Source organism: Haliaeetus leucocephalus, unplaced genomic scaffold (genome assembly GCF_000737465.1).
Source record: "Haliaeetus leucocephalus isolate CR32 unplaced genomic scaffold, Haliaeetus_leucocephalus-4.0 Scaffold598, whole genome shotgun sequence".
NCBI classification, from domain to species: Eukaryota; Metazoa; Chordata; class Aves; order Accipitriformes; family Accipitridae; genus Haliaeetus; species Haliaeetus leucocephalus.
This window is the reverse complement of record NW_010973034.1, coordinates 3059190-3077025: the sequence shown is the minus strand read 5'-3', so window position 1 is coordinate 3077025 and position 17836 is coordinate 3059190. Positions and strand designations below refer to the sequence as shown.

The following is a 17836-nucleotide window of genomic DNA, read 5'->3' as shown; positions in this document are numbered from 1 at the left end:
AGATTATGGATAAGTATAATTTCTTCTTGAGTAATGTGTTGGTCTCGCATCCTGGGGCAAACAGATAAAAAAAGGGTAAGTGTATTTTTAAAAAGAAAAAATTCCCAAACAAACAGTGCTTTCACTAGGGGCAGTACTAGCCCATGAAATCCAAGTTATCATTACTGGTGAAAAGCCCTGCTCCATGAATAATACATTTTTGGGGCCAGCTCACATCACAAAAATAGGTTGTCTCTGCTCATGAAAGGTCCCCATCTAGGCTGATACAAGGAAAAAATCTGCTTCATACCACTACGGATGGTGGTTTCCCCGTTGGAAACATGCTACTGGCAAAGCACTGGAAAGTATTTTCAAGTGAAAAAGCCTGTACTGTTCCACCTTGTGAACAGCAAGAAAATGTAATTTTTTAGTATTGATTTTACCTTAATTTTCCAGTGTATAATCATACATCAAACTAATACCTTTCATGATAATTTCCAGTTCTTTAAGTTACTGTTAACAGTGTTAGAAAGCATAAAATGCAAACATATACAGGACTTACTGACCTATTCTATGTATTTGTTTATCTGAAGATACACAGGTATCTTCATACTATCACTTAAGTAACTATCAATATTTATTCCTGAATCATTACTGGGAGACTGAAAATACTAGTCTCTATTCAACAGAGATGAGAGTAAGGGGAATACAAAGCTAAGTGCCCTACTCTTGTGTAAACTAAACCCAGCAGCGTCTATGGAAAAGCAGCTCCCAGCCTATTGTGTTTCTGCTAATCATTTGGTCAGCTTTCCTTATGGATTTGTTTCAGATGGAAGTTATCAGCTATGTATAAAATGAAAAAAAGAACAAAACATCTCGACTTTATATCTTCTCACTTGTGATATATCTACAGCTAAGATCAGCACTGATGTCTGAAACAGACTCTGAAACCGATAAATGTATGGAATACAGTTCTATATAATAAGTCTCCAGCTTTGGAATTTATCATCTGATCTGTCCAATCTGGATGTGTATAAATTTCATCTTTTTTACCATATCAGGTTCCAAGTAGGATCGTGAAGTACCAGGCAAACAGATTTGAGATTTTGTGCTTAGCATTTGGATCTAAGAGCAATATATCGCTATGCTGAACTGCAGTTCAGTTTGTAGGTTGTTTTTTTACAAGGGGACTATAATTAGTATGCTTAATTTTTAAAGAAAGTGCATTAAAAAAAAAATCAAGATAAATACAGGTTGACATAAAGAGCTGTTACATTCCATAGTCTTTCATTTGGTCTTTGCCTTCTTTCGTGACACTTTGTAGGAGTCTCAATTCTCATGACATGTATCAGTATGTAAAATCTACCCTTTTAGAAATGCATTAAATTATCCCATTCACTTCTTGGTGCCCAACTTACTAAGAGGTGTGGTCGTCCTGTTGTAATCTTGGTCTTAAAAGTGTAATAGCTAAGTGGTAACAATATTTCTGGAGTTGAACTGAGCCCAGCAATGAAGGCAGCGAGGTAGCAAAAGAAATCATCTGAGGACCCGATTTCCTCTTAGCCTTCTTTTTACATTATGTGTGATAACTGATACACTAAAAATATTTGTCTCTTAGAGATACACATATTAATGATTCCCATCCAAAAATAATTTTAGGACTAATTAAAGAAGTCAGTATTATTTGCAGAAATCCTGGAAAGATCTAGCTTGTAGCAAAAAATAATATTAAAAATATAGTAATGGGAACTAGGGGTTACAGTCATCTTCTAATCCAACCTGTCTATAAAACCAAGAACAAGTTATGTTTGGGATGCTTATACAAACAAATATAAAAGTACATACAAAAAGCCACTAAAAAATATTCTATTTCTAACCCATAATATAGAAGGACTGTAAGTCTAGAACAACAAGAGAAAGACTTTCATTTTATATAGTAACTGTATATATGTGAATAAAGAGCACCACGTGTTTATGGACTGATTATTTTTATGAGGTCTAACTGTGAAGAGACATTTTGACAGTTTTATTTACAGTGTAAGGCATACCCAGAAGCATGCAAGCATAGTTTGAAAACCATATATATTTGTATATAAAGCACACAGATATATATATATATGTACATATGTATAAATATATGTACATGATCATAGGAAGTGATTTTACAGAAAAACCACAAGCCTAGCTAACATGGCAGTCTACCACTGTAGCGTATGTCTAGATAGCCTTTTTAAAATATATATCCTATCAATAACATAAAATCTGCAATTATGTGAGGTACAAAAATATGAATTCAGAGTTTTAAGTATATAAAGGCACTCCCCAAAATGAAACAGTGTTTAAAAATACATCCTAAAAATACAGATCAAATTTCTTTAAATATATTTAATTTATGTTAATGTATATATGCAGCCAAGTCACTAAGCTAATTAAAGTACTTTTTGATTTGGGGAATTAGTGGAGATTTCTACTGTTGAAGATTCTTTTTTTTAGCTATAGATAAAAAAGAACCCAGAGACATCAATCCCTCTGAACAAAGTACAATTCAAAGATAGACGTTAGATCATTAAGGATGAAAATAATAGGATTACAGGCAACATCAGCTTGTAAAACAAATTCTGTTCTTTAATAAACATCTAGTATGCTCATACATATTTAATGTTAACAGTTTTTTAACGGCTTAGGTTGTAACCTTAGTAGCCCAGTGTGGAATTTGCTATTGTCATCCCTGTCCTCATTGGGACAGAGGTAGAAAGCAGCGAAGAAGTAACTCAAAGTTACATTTACCAAGTTTGAGCTGCTGATTAATTTTCCTCTGGCAAAGAGGTAATGGGAACACCCCATCACCTCATAAACGGTATTATGCTGGTTAGACACCTTCCATAAAATTTAATTAACACACCAACTCTTCCTACTGAACACTGAGAGGAACTGCAAGACATTGTTAATAGTAAAACTAGCTGCATTTCTTATCCTTCTACCTTCTTTGTTTACCCTGTTTGTTCATACTGTTAATGCCTTGAGGTAGAGGCCGTCTGTTAATATCTCTTTGCACAGCAGAGGCCCCAATCTCTGTTAGGACCTCTAGCTGTTACCACAACACAACAGTAAGTGGTAACGTTAAGGTTTAAAGTTTTTTTTCTGTAGGCAACAAAGTCCAAACCAGTCAAGTTTCATTTTGCTATTTCTATCTACTCAACCTCTTACCGGTCAAGTACTTTGTACTAGAAGGAACACATACCCCGTTACACAATATCCTTTTGTATGCTTCATATGCATGCAGGATGCTCAAGACTCCACATTTTTGCATGGTCAACAATATTTAAAAATTGGAATATAAAATTTAAAAGAAATACCGTAATATTTTCTCAAAAAGAGTTGGGAATATTAAACTTGTACCAGAATGGCCAGGATAACTACCACTACTTGAAACTGAGGTCTGCCAACGTACTGTGATGATTTCCTATACATTGGCAAATCTGTATTTTACAAACTAGGAATTAAAAAGAAAGCTAAGATGTTAAACAAATACCCTGTTTAACCCGATGCAGAATAGCCTGGATAAAACCCTATGACTGAACAATATAATAAAAAAATAAAAAGAACGAATTTATTCTCAGTTACTTTTTAGAAAAGAGAATCCTGTGTAAGTGACTACAGCAGCATGTTCTGTCACATTCTTTCCATAAACTGAGCCCTGTCAGTGACAGCAAAACAGATTGTGTGCATCTGCTGGGAATGAGCCAGATGACAGTGGAAGAAACACACATGGATACCTTGGCACAACAACTAAAGAAGAAGAAGAAAAATGGACAGAAAGAAGCAGAAAGTTCTAAACTTTAATTAAAATGGCTCTCTAACAAAAGTGAAGTTATCTAAAAGTCTGTTGCAGACTGTATGCTTTGCTTTAGACTGTAACTTTCCAAAAGCAACTACATATTTATAGTCTACATTGTCTTGTTTACTCCCTATGGTACTCATATGGCCACCATTCCCACGGTGTCTGGGTCCCACAGAATTTGCCTCAGGGAAATACCAAACTCATTCTACAGACAGGGAATTGATGCACCAACAAAGCGAAATCCTCACAGACGTCCAAAATAGGTCCTGGAAGACAGAGTTAAATCCACACTGCCCAAAGCCAGGCTGCCATCCTAAACACTAGAATATTCTCCCTGTGCTTAGCTCTGCTTTCAGACAAAAATACTGTTATACCTAAAATTGACATTAAACACATAACCTCCTAGTACTCTAGCATTACAGAACTAGTGAGCCTGACAAGTTAAATTAGCGTGAATGGTGACTGAACCAGCTTTGCTGTTGCTGCTTGTATCCTCTCAAGTTTTACTGTTGAATATATGGATTTACAGCCCAAGATGGCTCTAAAACTGCTTCAGTACAGAACTGCTACCACAAATAGCGGTAGCTGTGTATTCTCATATAAAAGGAGAACCTGATCTTCACTAATAGTTAAAAAGCTCTCCCAGATAGTGACTCATCATGGCAGCAGAACTGCATGGTTATGCTCAGGAATGGATTCAGAATTTCTGCTGAGTCTCTAAAAAAAAATATCTTTTATTTCAAGTGTAAAGTAACTTACATTATTTCCCTTTTGGTTAATCACTTGGAGATAGAGCAAATAGACATGGAAGCACTTTTTTTTTTTTTTTAAGAAAATAGTATTTCCATTACAAGGACATACAAACTCTTCTGAATTTTGCTCTGATGTTTTACACACTGTTTTGCTGTATATATCACGAATAAGATGTGACTGCCAGCTGAGTAAAGATTAGTATAGCACCTGATGGTCCGAACAGCTCAAGTAATCTATTTAGATCATCTGGATGCCTTGTGAGGCCAGTGGTCTCAGCCTGTTATGTATTCCATATGCAGTGACTATCCAATATTCTGATGGTACTTCAGAATCACATTAGTAAAATGGAATGACTTGATATTTATAAAACTCATATATATCATTACATAGTACAATAAACATCCAGCAGACAGAAGCTGACATATACTCGCCTAGTCTGAGAAAAGCTCTAGAACAGCGTATAATGCACCTTCATGTTCCATCTCATTTCAGGATGTGTGAATGGCAGCCGCACATGTACAGACTTTAACCTCCAAGAGGGACTTTGAAAACTGCTTAAGTCTGCTTATAATGTTCTTGATCAAAGAAGTGGTAGATCTCTACATATTCTTCCCAGTGTGGTCCGGAAGAGAAGATAAGGAGATCTTCTTTTGAAATGTTCTATTCAAATGGTACCTTTGTTTCTAAAGAGTCTGGAAAAAGAGTCAGAGTGGAACTGAGAAAAAGAGGTGGATGTTAATTAACAGCATGAATGATAATTCAGTATATAAAGCAGTTTTTAGTAGGTCATCAAGTCAGTGGAGTTATGCTAGAATACACGAGCAAAGGACATAGTTTCATATATTCACTTACATCTGAAATACTGTTGAATAAATATATTAATATCTGTGGATGTAAGTTCTCTTTGTGAAATCAGAATTTCCCAATTATAGTCGAAAGAAAAGAAAAAAGCAGCACATATTTACAACTTACAAGCTGTTTCAAGTTCTTGGATAAATACTAGTCAAGACTGAATATCGGCACAACTTTTTAACCAGAGTTGTTATTCTTCTTCATTAATTCAAGCATAATAATGTGGTCAGGAAGTCAGGTTTGGATTCACACCCACATATTCAACAGGCACATTAACTGTACAAGAAACTGGCTGAAGAGGCGTGCATGCTAGGCCACAAGGTCTTTCCTAAAGGACCACCCAAGCTCTGCTGAAGATGACTGAGAACATGCACATAATGGTTATTTTTGAACTATTTGTACTCATAAAGGTTTATTAAACACTCTTAGGTAGCCTGAACAATTTATCGCACCCTGAAGGTGCACTTCCTGTCTCAACCAACCTATAATCAATCCATTACTCATTTACAGCATGCTCGTTGTCCTTGTATTCAAACACCTCTTCATGTTTCTAACTCCTATCCTAGATTTCAGAGCTTTGCTAGGCATGGTATGTCTCAGTTCAAGAAACAAACTCAAATGAAAGAATGAGGCCACTAAAAATTACGGAAGACTGACACAGAGGTATTTATGAAAGATCTAGTTTCACATATTTAGATGAATACACTCGTAAAGATGAAACAAAAGGCACTTTCTTCTTATACGTTGTATTTTATAAAGTAAAATCAAACTTTTCAGACAATGCAATAGGAAAGATGGCATGGAATTGGTTGTTTAAACTAGTTTTAAGCTATGTCACAGACTAGAAACACAGAAAGGCTTGTACTTTTTGAGTAAGAGAGATAAAGGAGCACAAGAGACCAACTCAACAGCTAAGGAACTATGGCAATCCAGTGAAACATGACTCAATTACAGCCCTTCATTTGATGAATATTTAATTATCTATACAAAAATGGGATGGCCTCACATTTGGAAACTGAGAGTAGCTTTCTCCCAGAATATTCTACAGCCAACTGATTAAGGACCTTTCCAGAAAGACAGAATTGTCTTTTCTGTGAACTGCTCTAAATTAAGGGTAGGAAGTATTTCAAATCAGGTTTCTCAAATCCTGAATTTCTGCTATAAAAGTTAAACCAGTGCTTATAAAGAATTTATAGACTTAATCTGGGGATGTGGATTCCAGTAGACAACAGGACACAGCAAAGTAAAACCTAAATTCCCCTTTTTTGTGTTGCCTTAAGTCCTTTCTAATTATGTGGATAGATCATGGCATGGTGAGTAGATTTTAGCTTTTACAGCATCTCAGTAAAGTTGCCAATTTTCATCCATGTTTTGCCCTTGGAGAACTAAGACATTGCATAACAGACTTGCACCAAAAAAAAAAAGTTTGCAGCTGCATTTAAAATTACATTTAGGGGTTCTGAGTCCCCTTCTTATATTGTATGTATCAGACTGTCATACTGCTTCTGCACTTTATTTGTAGACTTTTTTACCTTGCATCTGTTGCCTCAAATAAAGTTCATGTGTCTTTTTAGGGGTGATGATTAGGAAATTGTATGTTAAAGATACACAATATATTTTAAAAATTCCCCCTTTAAGTTTTGGAATTCATATTGAAGAATTCTGCTCCCTGGTCTTGGAAATCATCACTGACAGGTTGCATGTGGCGCTGGAGATTATTATGTTCAAGAAACTTGATTAAATTTTGGAGCACACTTTGGAACAGAATGTGCTGTTAGGTTCACTTTTTCAATAGAAAACCTGTATTTTGATCTTAGATATCTAGTTTAGATCGCAATATATTCAAAATGTGCATTGTGAACAAACATGATAGTGGGTATTTATTTAACTGTTCCGCATTTAAGATTAGCATTTAGACAAACATATGAAAATGGAATGCTGCTGATTATTTTTTTCACAAGTATCAGCAGGGGAATCTCACAAAACTGTACATCTGTAGACTCCTTGTGATTTTAAAGAGGCCTTTTTGATATATCTGCATTGTATTTTGAACTTATATCTATCAAACATGGAAGCTGTAGTTTTAGGATGATGTTTATTTCACAGAGCAATCTTCTGACCCATTAGTGGAACAGCTTCCTCTTTCTGATCACATCTGGAAAACAGCAGAGCAAAAGGAGAGGACAAGTACTTTCTTCCTGACCATCCTCAAAATTACTTTTTATCAGAAATCTGTAGAAGTGCTATTCCATGTCCTGTTTGGGGTAGTCAAAACAGTGGTGGTCTCACGACAGGTTCGCCTTTAATCATATACAGAAAGATGTGGTAGAACATAGTGCTACTGCTTTACAGATGACATTTAGCAACTTGTAACAGAAGGCAGCACCAGAAAATCACCACTTGTCCAGATACATGACAAGTACTGCTCTTCAAAGCAGACCTGAATAACTTTCTTTTGTGTCATGCCTCTTTGCTGGATCAGATATTGCTTCATATTGTTATTAAGTGACAAAAAAAAAAAAAGAAAAAAAAGTTAAATAAAGAACACACTCTGTCTCCACTGAGAAATCCTTGTGCTCTCAAGTATTTTTCTAAAGGATTAGCAGGGGAAAAAAACCCTAACAGCGATAAAACACCATGCAAAAATATCACTTCTTCTACTGCTTTCTTTGTCATAAGGATTTACATTATGCCTATCACCACCATATCTCATCCCTGATGATAGATTTTTTTAAAAACATGGAATTCCAGAAAAGATAGTACTCAGTAAGGATGCCTTCAAGATGAATATTCTGCTGATCACCACAGAATGTAATACTGAGCTTGTGACAATATCTACTGGAAACATAACTGAACTAAATGTAATGTTCTGGATGGCGATTTGAGTATTGGAACTGTTACTGAGGATAGATCCTCATTTTGCTTTGTCAATATCAAGTTTTGGAAAAACCACAAAAATATTAGTCCAATTTTCAACCTGTATGCCAAGAATATTACAGGAAATGTAGAAGACTACTCTTCTGTTTCTGTCCTATGCATAATCTTTTTTATTGCAGCATCACCAATAAAACAGAAACACCAGATCCTGTTGTTATCCCAGTGAAGATATGCAGATTTCTACCTACCATGGATATAGGTAGGCATTCTCTGTTTCTGTACATGTAATTATGGGCAGTTCTGCTTTTGTTAGGCAGCTTGCCAATCATTCCATCATGTTTCCTTTTAAGAAAAAAATGGAATATTATTTTCCAATTAATACACATTTTTAAATGTAATTTTAAATTATTTTCAATTGCTAACAAGTCACATAAGTAAGAGTACTAGTAATCTAGCAAGCCTGCGTTATATTTTTTTTAACGTGTGCTCCCAAGAACATTAATGAAATTTTGCTTCATCCTATTTAGTTTTAAATGAGTGTACCAGGCCATAGGCTCTTACTAACATTTATGATCATATTTCTGATCCCTAAAATTTATGTATGTGTGTTTTGGATAAAGTTGCACATTTTGTATGCCACTGCAAGGATGCATTCCCTGGCTCAGTATTCTAACATTAAAAATGTGTCACGTAGAAGTTTGGTAAGTGTGCAGTTTCACACTTATTTCATATATTGCAGTGGGGTAATAAGCTGGATTTTTTCTCATTCTGCTGCTATATCAATTATTTGTCTGTGTCTTACACACATAAGCAAGATAAAGGAAAAAATGACCATTTCTCCAGGATTATGTGGGCAAAACAGGTTCTTATGAAATACTGCTTCAAAAATCAGTTCCTTATAGGTATAGAACACATTTAAACAATCATTGTTATTATTTTGTTAAGGCTGTTGCCCTACGTCTGCAACAATTAAGGATTATTCATAGCAAGATGAATTCTATACACTTCAACAGGAAATTTTTTTGAAAAAACTCTGCAAGATAAAGGTTTTAAGTTCAACTACCGTGTATTGTCCGCTCTTCTCCATTTGCACACCATCTTACCAAACAGTCCGTAGCCACATTCTTCCTAACCTTCCTAAAAGCCTTCCTCCTTTTTTGCTGTTTCTCCCACTTCTTATATTCAGTATAGGCAGAAGCAACATTCAGGACACAGATGGACAGAGATAAAGCAGGCCTGAGGATAAGTGTAGAGAACATACTGTCTCCTGCTGGTTTCACTGAATATCTTCAAACTGTACTAACTTTTTTCTACGAACTGCCCAGGCATTCCCAAGGGTAACGGCAATCTGAGGGGAGTTCCTGGCAGCGCATGTCTGAAACTAAAATGCCAGGCTGAAGGGGATGCGTGTGCTGGCACGGTCACAGGATGGTCACAGAACCTCAGTGTCCTGCTGTTTCTCTGTGATGCTCCCCCATCTTTAGGGACAGCTTTTCCACCCAACTCCAATGAAATGATTTAAAACAATCTCCACCGAGAAGTCCATACGGAATTTTTAAATGAAAAGTACCGTAGTCTAGCTTCTTACACTGGTGGATACGTTCTGGAATATCTTAATTTCTGTAATGACCTGACAATAACTAAAGTATTTGGATAAAATAATGCACCATTATTTTGAAAATAATGTCATATCACAACAAATTTGTCAGTAGGGGGATGAATTTATTAGAAATCAAATAAATAGCACATGCTACTATGCTACTTGTTATTTATATTACTGAAATTAATGTTTCACGTGGACAATGTTCTGCATTATGTTTACTTTTGCAGATGTGTTTTATAAACAATTTCACAATCCTCCCTCCTTGTCCTTTGTACATACTTTGCTAACGGCTATTGATTGACTACTTAAAAGTAAATAGTGAAATTTAACTAAGCATGGGTTCCACAAATGGCATGCGTCCTGTATCTATAAAAGCAAACATAAATAACGTTATTTCTACTTCAGTTTACTTAACTGTACATCTTGTGATTATAGGATGAGAGATAAAAGACAGTAACGTCTAAAGTGAATTCCGGCACTGGCATTTGGTTAACAATACTTTTCACAATAAACTTCGCTTAATCAACTATACAGTTGAAGAAATAGTCAGAGAAGACCTTAGGTTGGATTCTAACTTTGATATCAGCAGTGCTTTATAACCTGGGAAAAGGAGGCAGAGGAGCTTTACGCCATCTGTTCCATTCCATCCCTAATCTGTGGGCTGCCTTATGCTTCACTTAAATGAAGGCAGCAGATACTGACTTTGGCCAGGATCTCTGAAGCTCTCTCTGCTCGAACCCTTGCAGCCCTCCAATGGTAGGGAAGGTGGCAGAAGACAGAGATAAGTACATCTACCCCGCTGAAGCAGGTGACTGCAAAGTCACCTGTTCAGGGAATTACAAAAGGGACCTAGGCTACAGACCTCACCGGTGTGATTACTGAATCCGCCTTGCACGAGAGGGTATTCCACGCAATATGAAAATAAACAATTCTCAGATAATTTATCCAGACCTGGTTCTAAATAAGTCAAGTAATGTACTTCTAGAACTCCCTAGGACATATTTCTGCAATCCAAATGTATTTAGTTGTTAAAAAAAAAAAAAAGGCGGGGGGGGAATGCTTAGTGGAGTTCTGTTTAGCTGTATTTCAGAGTAACAGTCCTACACTTGAACTGCCTTAAAGGTTGTTTTTCTCTGTGCTTCCCTCTATTTCTCTGGCAAATTTACTTTCTCTTTGCAAGAGAAGATGCAATGTAACTATATGAGAAAATTCTATTACTTTTGCATGTTAGCTTTCCTGGCTGAACAACGGGTCCCATTTGCATACTTTGAAATACTTTCAAGATACAAGGAAGTTTAAAGGCTAGGATACTATTTGATATTTAGTGGCTTAGATAAACGGCAGATCTCGGAAAGGTCTCTCTGCAGTTTAAAACTAATGGGAGAAAAATGTGATACTAACAGGACTGATGGCAGAACACAACCCTAAAAACTGCATTTTTTATATATTCTAAAATGAAACACTAATTTGCATGAGTGAGACCTGCATGTATAGATTTATCTCTCTGTATTCAGTGGGAAACAATTATTTTATCTGTAAGCAAGCACCTAAATTTACCATATGTGCATTGAGAAGAAGACACAAATTTTTATTACCCATATTAACTGGTAAACTTATGACTTTTTAATTGCAAAATCATTTTAATTCTCTTTAAAACTTCCTTAGTAGACCAAGTATCTAGTAATTCCACTGCTTTTCTTGAAATTCTTAGAATAACAAGCTATATTTCCGATGTCATCATTAAATTGATCTCATACTTTACATAAAACTGTGCGACATTAAAATGTGCAAAACTGCACTCAGCCTTGGCTGCTTCTTTATCATTGTAAGACTGTATCTGACAGTTCAGATATACAGCTGGGGCCCAAAAGTTGTATTTTGTCACACTGATGCTAGGTAACTTTTTTAAAATTACACCCTCCCATCAAAAAAATAAAATACTCTGCTGTTGTATGATATAAATCTAATATAACTGAATGTGTTTTGAGGTATTCATGAGTTATATGGCCAGACTGAACTTGTCAGAAAAGGAGACTGTATTTCAGTCTTTATCACTCCAAGCTCCGTTTCAGTATTTTACGCACATGAATTCCTTTTCAAAAGTACTGATAATCTACATCTACAGTCAAAAGTGTAAGGTGCACGTTTTGCACATTTGAAGGCTGTCTTAATACAGTTTTCTTGCTTATACAGCAGTAAAATAACCAGGAACAATTACAAAATGTGGTAACTTAACTATTCTTTAAGGACTGTAATGAGCGAGCATGTCTCAGGTTAGTCTTTTTCATCTTATTTGGCTGTGAGCTACTTCAGGATTTTTCAAACATTTCTATAACTGCATTTATTACCTATTTCCAAGGGCTTACTTTTCTAAACATGCTACCAAAATCTTTAAAATTCCCATTTGAGCCTCATAATACATTGTTGAGAAGTTAGTGTAATGCACATAAGAAACAAAGGGAGAAAAAGAAAATGTACTTTACATATAACATAAACTTTTCAAAATACAGATAGGCAAAGCTAGAACGAAAGAAAATCAGAATGTGCTTTCAGTGTCCATTAAGATGAAACATCTGAATTTACAGGAGTTTCCTGTCTGATTATAATAACACACACAAAATTAAATACATAAATATTAATTTTATGTATCACATAAGATGAAGACAATGAAAAAACCAATGTTTACATTTATGGTTGACTCATTAGTGTTTTATTATGTGAAACACTAGGAGGCATCAGTTGGGTAAAAAAAAGAGTTCTTCTTTTGAAAAATGGTAAGAAATTAGCATAGAAGTTACCAGCTTGGAAAGTTTCATACTTCCAAATGTTAAAGGCTGTATGTTATAACTAAATTATGCAAATAGCCGAAACTCTCTATTCTCAGTGATAAATCACATATTTAATAATATAGGAACAACATTTAATTTCCTAACTCTTTTCAAACCAGACTACTATGTTCACATACGCAACATGAAGTATAGTTTTACATCATATTACGTTTTTAAAAATAAGAGAATAGAGGTAAACTAAGATGATTTACTTGTTCCTCATATTCTACTTTTTGATAAATCTGCAAAGCCCTGACATGTTTTATGCACTCTCCTCTGTACGTAAGCTCTTAATAGAGTAAGTGCAGTGAATTTAGTATAGTCCTAGGCACTTTTAAGAACTTTTAATTGCTATTACAGAGCATCATCTAGGCAAAAATGTTTTTAAAAAATCCCAGGGTAATCATCTACTGCATGTTAAAAACCTTTCCCAAAAGCGATGAATTAAACGGCATTTTTAAAATTTGTATAACAATGCTACAAGTGGCTATACCTTTTACTATAAAGTCATACGAAACCAGTAATGTCAAAATTGAGTTTTCCTTCCTTTGAATTGCATTTAACAATGACTAAGCAACAGAGTTATAGTTGTCTTATAAAATAATCAATTGAAATTGAAGTGTGCCTTGCCATGCTGCAGCAATCAGCTTTTATCTCTGCCCAATCAAAATGACATGTGAACTGCCTAATCCTTCTTTTGTAAGGCACATAAGACTTTGTTGTCACTGTTGGTTTTGTGAATCGCCTCTATAAGCTGGTCTGATTTCCTAAAGATGACAGATCCTAGTGAATAGACAAGCTCTACTGCACTGCAGTCAATGAGACAGTGAGATTAGAGTGGAGGACTGAAGACACCAGCTTTTAATCACCTGTCCACATGCAACATTGGCCATCAGTTCTGCGAAAATCACCTTAAAGCTGGTCAGTAGACCCAAATAATTTATTTAAAACTAGAAAATTAAAAATTTAAATTTTTCAATTTTTCACTTGCACCATCAGTTGTGTTTGCTGACCGGAGTTGTTCTAAGCCCATTTTGTTTCGGAAAAAAGATTCAAAATTGTATTTCCATCCTTTTCAAATACCAGAATACTAACCCTACTCTTAAGCTTGAAGTTTTCTAGCTGTTCAAATTACATATGTAATTTTTTTGTATTCTATCCCTAAGTCACCATAGAGCCTAAATGAGGATGTAGCAAAATCTCTCTGCTGATATCATACAGCAAAATTTAAAAATCTTAAAATACATCACAAATATAACTGCTTTGGTTATTCTTCAAAATGCTGAAGCAGAAACTATAAACTCCTTGAAATTATATAGCACCTTATTTATGTTCATCTTCATAATCAGCATTTTCAAAAGAATACTGCTACATCTTGATTTTTTGGACAAATTATCATGGAATTTAAAATAATGATGTCCAACAGGTAAAAATGGAGTATACGTATCAAAACCCAAATGCTTATTCTTGCAAGCACCTAATAGCAGTTAATGACTTCTTGCTCAATGAGATGTAGAAATATCCTTAGCTGTCTCTGAAGATGAACTGAACTATTCTGGTGAACAATAAATTAACCTGTTATAGAGAAAAGTAAAATTAAAAGAAATGAAGTTGGCAAAAGTATTCTATTCACAACTTCTGCTCAGTTCCTAAGTTTCTATGTAGTTATATTTATCTGCTAAATAGTGGGCTATCAAAATCTTTCAGAGGTAAACTTTTGGAAAAAGCTTCAGAAAGCTTCATTTCTCTTTGTCTATAGTATTTTAGATGTTTTAAAAAACAGAGCCATTTAAGAGAGGAATCTCTGTTTTTGAGTATACATGTTGCAGGTACACAAATTAAGAGTGTTTATAAAAAAATAAGAACACTTTTCTTATCCTATATCAAAAGAAAATTCACAGTAGGTAAGTATTTGTATGAATTTTCTTATGACGTTCCAAAACCAGCAGCTCAGGAACGTAACTCTAAAAGACTTAATCTCACACACTGTTCATCATTTAGTACCAATTTCTACAAGGCTCTTAAGCCTAAATTTCCTTTTTTCTTGGTCAGGTAATCTTAAGAGGATACAGACATATCTGATTCTTGCATTCATTTATAGGACACCAAAAGTGACATTCTTTACATCTCTGTCCTAAGAGAGCTATGGGACAGGCAAGAAGTTTAGGACGCCTCAGGGCCTGATCCTGTAAATCATTATTCCCGTGACTTGTTCATTTTCACACAAGTAGTCTCAGCATTGTCAGTCAGACTAGTTGTGTAAGTACTGTTTGCATGAAAGAAGGTTTTCATGTTCAGGTCCCAAGAACTATCTTCTCCTACTAGCTGTGTAGGGCATATTAGTAGATATATCTGTAAACAGCAAGTTTTTAAAATAAAAGGATGTGTACTACAAGGAACATGGACACTCTGACTTAAGGGCCATTCTCTTCAGTTCCTCTTCAGAGAATTTTTCCATTAATTCCAAAGGGACTTAAGTGCTAGCAGAGACTTTAGTGTTAAGACCTGATATGAACTATGCATTCATTAATATAGAATGAATAGTATAACACATATTTTAATAAAACTGATAAAGTAAGAAAGTCTTGTGGGTTTTTTGACTTAGTGTCAGGTACCTAAAATCATGTAACAAAACCAGTTCACAAAATAACAAATCCCCAAAGTGGCCATTTGCCTGAGTGTTTGAACTGGAAATCAGTATGTATGCAATACAGAGGTTAGAACTGGTTCACAGGTGGTTATATTTCCATGCCCTGCCAACCCTCTAGGGATTAGAGTTATTATACTCCGTACAAACATCTTTACTCTTCAACCACAATACCCGGGAAAGTGCCAATAAAAGAAATCTAATCACATTTGCATCTAAAATAATTGTTTTATCATCCATCTTGTAGTTCTTTTAAAGTGAAGGTACGAAACTAGGACATTTGCCATTAAGCTGATTGTCAGATATGTGCTAGGAAAATGCATTTTGTGTCAAAACAATTCTTTTCTGATCACCAGTAAAATACTGGCAAAGTGCCCTTCTCTGCTTAATTGTCTTAAATCTTTAGTTTTAAGTCGTGTATGACAGTATTTGATTTCAGGATGCAGGTATTTGCTAATAATAATTATTATACACAATAAAGAAAACAGAACTCTTCTATAAAAGACAATGCTTAGGTTCGCACAATGATTCGTGAAGTTTTCTTTCTTTTTTTTGTTTTTTTTTTTTGAGAAAAGGAATTATGAGCTTGCCTTTATACTTGTTCTGTTTTTCAAGCTGACAGAAGGTCACACTAAGTTTTATGGGAAACACTAAGTATTACAGTTACATAATGCACCAATAGTCTTATAAGTCCCTCATTTACATTAAACTTTATCTTAGCCTGTAAGTAACTGTACTGCAACTAAACCAGCCGTTTTGTAAGGCTGATTAGCTTTACTCCCCTGTGTTAAAAAACGTAGAGATTACTCAAAGTACTATGTAAAGCTCAAAGCATACTATCCCAAAAGAGGTTTGCAGCCCATGACTTAAATTCCCACATCAATGTAAGGGGTCTTTCCATCTCAAAGGTAAGTATTCAGACGAAAGATGCACAAAGTTAAGCAGTTGCAAGCATACATTACCTAAACTCAAGAACTGAAGAGACTATGATACAATGAAGTTTAAAGAGCATTCCACCTAAACTGGATTGTTTCCTTAGTCTGGTAAATTAGGGTGCAAGCACCACAAGGTCATAGCATTTGGTGAAGTATTCAAATCAAATCAGATTTGAACACTTCACAATATCAGGCATACAAATGATGTAAGCTAACTTCATCAAAGTTTAAACACTTATGACACTGAAAGAGACAAGTCAGCAATAATTTACTAGACAGCAATTTAACTACGTTACTTGTCTAGAAAGTTACTTTTAAGCAATTGCACAATCATACACTTAAAAAGTCTGCAAGCAACCTCACTCCCAGTCCACATACAATGACTGAAACATTCTTCAAACGCAATAGGAAATGTACCTCGGGCTTTTGTACCATGCCCGCTGCGTTTTATTCCGATGCTGAATTTCACTGGTACTTACATTATAAACATTTAGCTGTTTGGATGATCAGACTAGTCCTTGAGATATTTTCCTTTCACAGGAAAAAGAAAAAATCCCTTTACTTCTTCCAGCCTTAAATATTCACCACCTGGTTCAACATGCAGCCTCCTTGAATCACACACACAACCTTCAAAGTCAATCCAATAAGCAGCCAGAAGATGTCTGGGGTGTGTGTGTGTGTGTGTGTGTGCGTGCGTGTGTGTGCAGCGTGGAGGAGGAGAAAGTGGCTGAGCTGCTGGTCGGATTAAAAGTAGCCGGGCTCGTCCTGAAAGCGTCCAGGAAGGAAGTGACAGCAGGCGAATGGGAAAAGGCGAGCAGCTCGCAGCCTTTGTAATGTCGCGGAGGGGAAGGGGGAGGCGAGGAAGGGATTCAAACTACACGCCTGATGAGGTGTCCTTTTCTGCTTCGCTCCCTCTTCCTCCCTTTTCTTCTCCTTCTCCGCGTCTCTATTTCTCTCTCTCTCTCCCACAATCCCAAACGAATGACTCTCTCCTCCCGAGCTGGAGAAATAATCAGTTTCACTCTTGCAAAAAGGGGGCGGGATCAGATCCCGAAAGCGTTTTAATAAAACAAACATAGAGCAGCAGCAGCGGCAGCAGCTCCCTTCCTTGCCCCTCTAGTCTAAACTAGATTGATAAATTACTCCACTACACCACTTTAATTATGTATATGGTATGCAGAATAAATCACTGAACATCAGCACCTCAATCAAGCACTTTTTAAATGATAATTGCATCTTGGGTGAATCAATCTTTCCATTCCTGACATTTTGCTAATTTTAGTTGTACGGTGGGGGTAATGGCACACGCCACACGCGCACCTAAATGACAATCCTTTATTACGCCGAGCGAAGACACCGCGGCCAGCCGGTGCGTATCTTCCCCCTCCTGGCGAGGGACCGCAAGCGTGAGGACGGCGGATCGCTGCCACGGCCGGGGGCGGGGGGGGTGCGTGGGCTGGTGTGGAACGGGCAGCCCCGAGGCTGCACGCCGCCTCCACGGCCGGTGGGCTCGGGCAGGGC

General features: G+C 36.1%; 1 protein-coding gene across 3 annotated transcripts in view; it reads right to left on the bottom strand.

The window, feature by feature from the left end:
• MEF2C (myocyte enhancer factor 2C) overlaps nt 1-17278 on the bottom strand; it is a 126953-nt gene extending 109675 nt beyond the window's left edge. For all 3 annotated transcript variants that reach the window (XM_010578038.1, XM_010578040.1, XM_010578041.1), the window contains exon 1: nt 16795-17278. The gene's annotated coding sequence lies outside the window, so the exon portion shown is untranslated. The remainder of the gene's footprint in view (nt 1-16794) is intronic.
• Nucleotides 17279-17836: the final 558 nt, after the last annotated feature.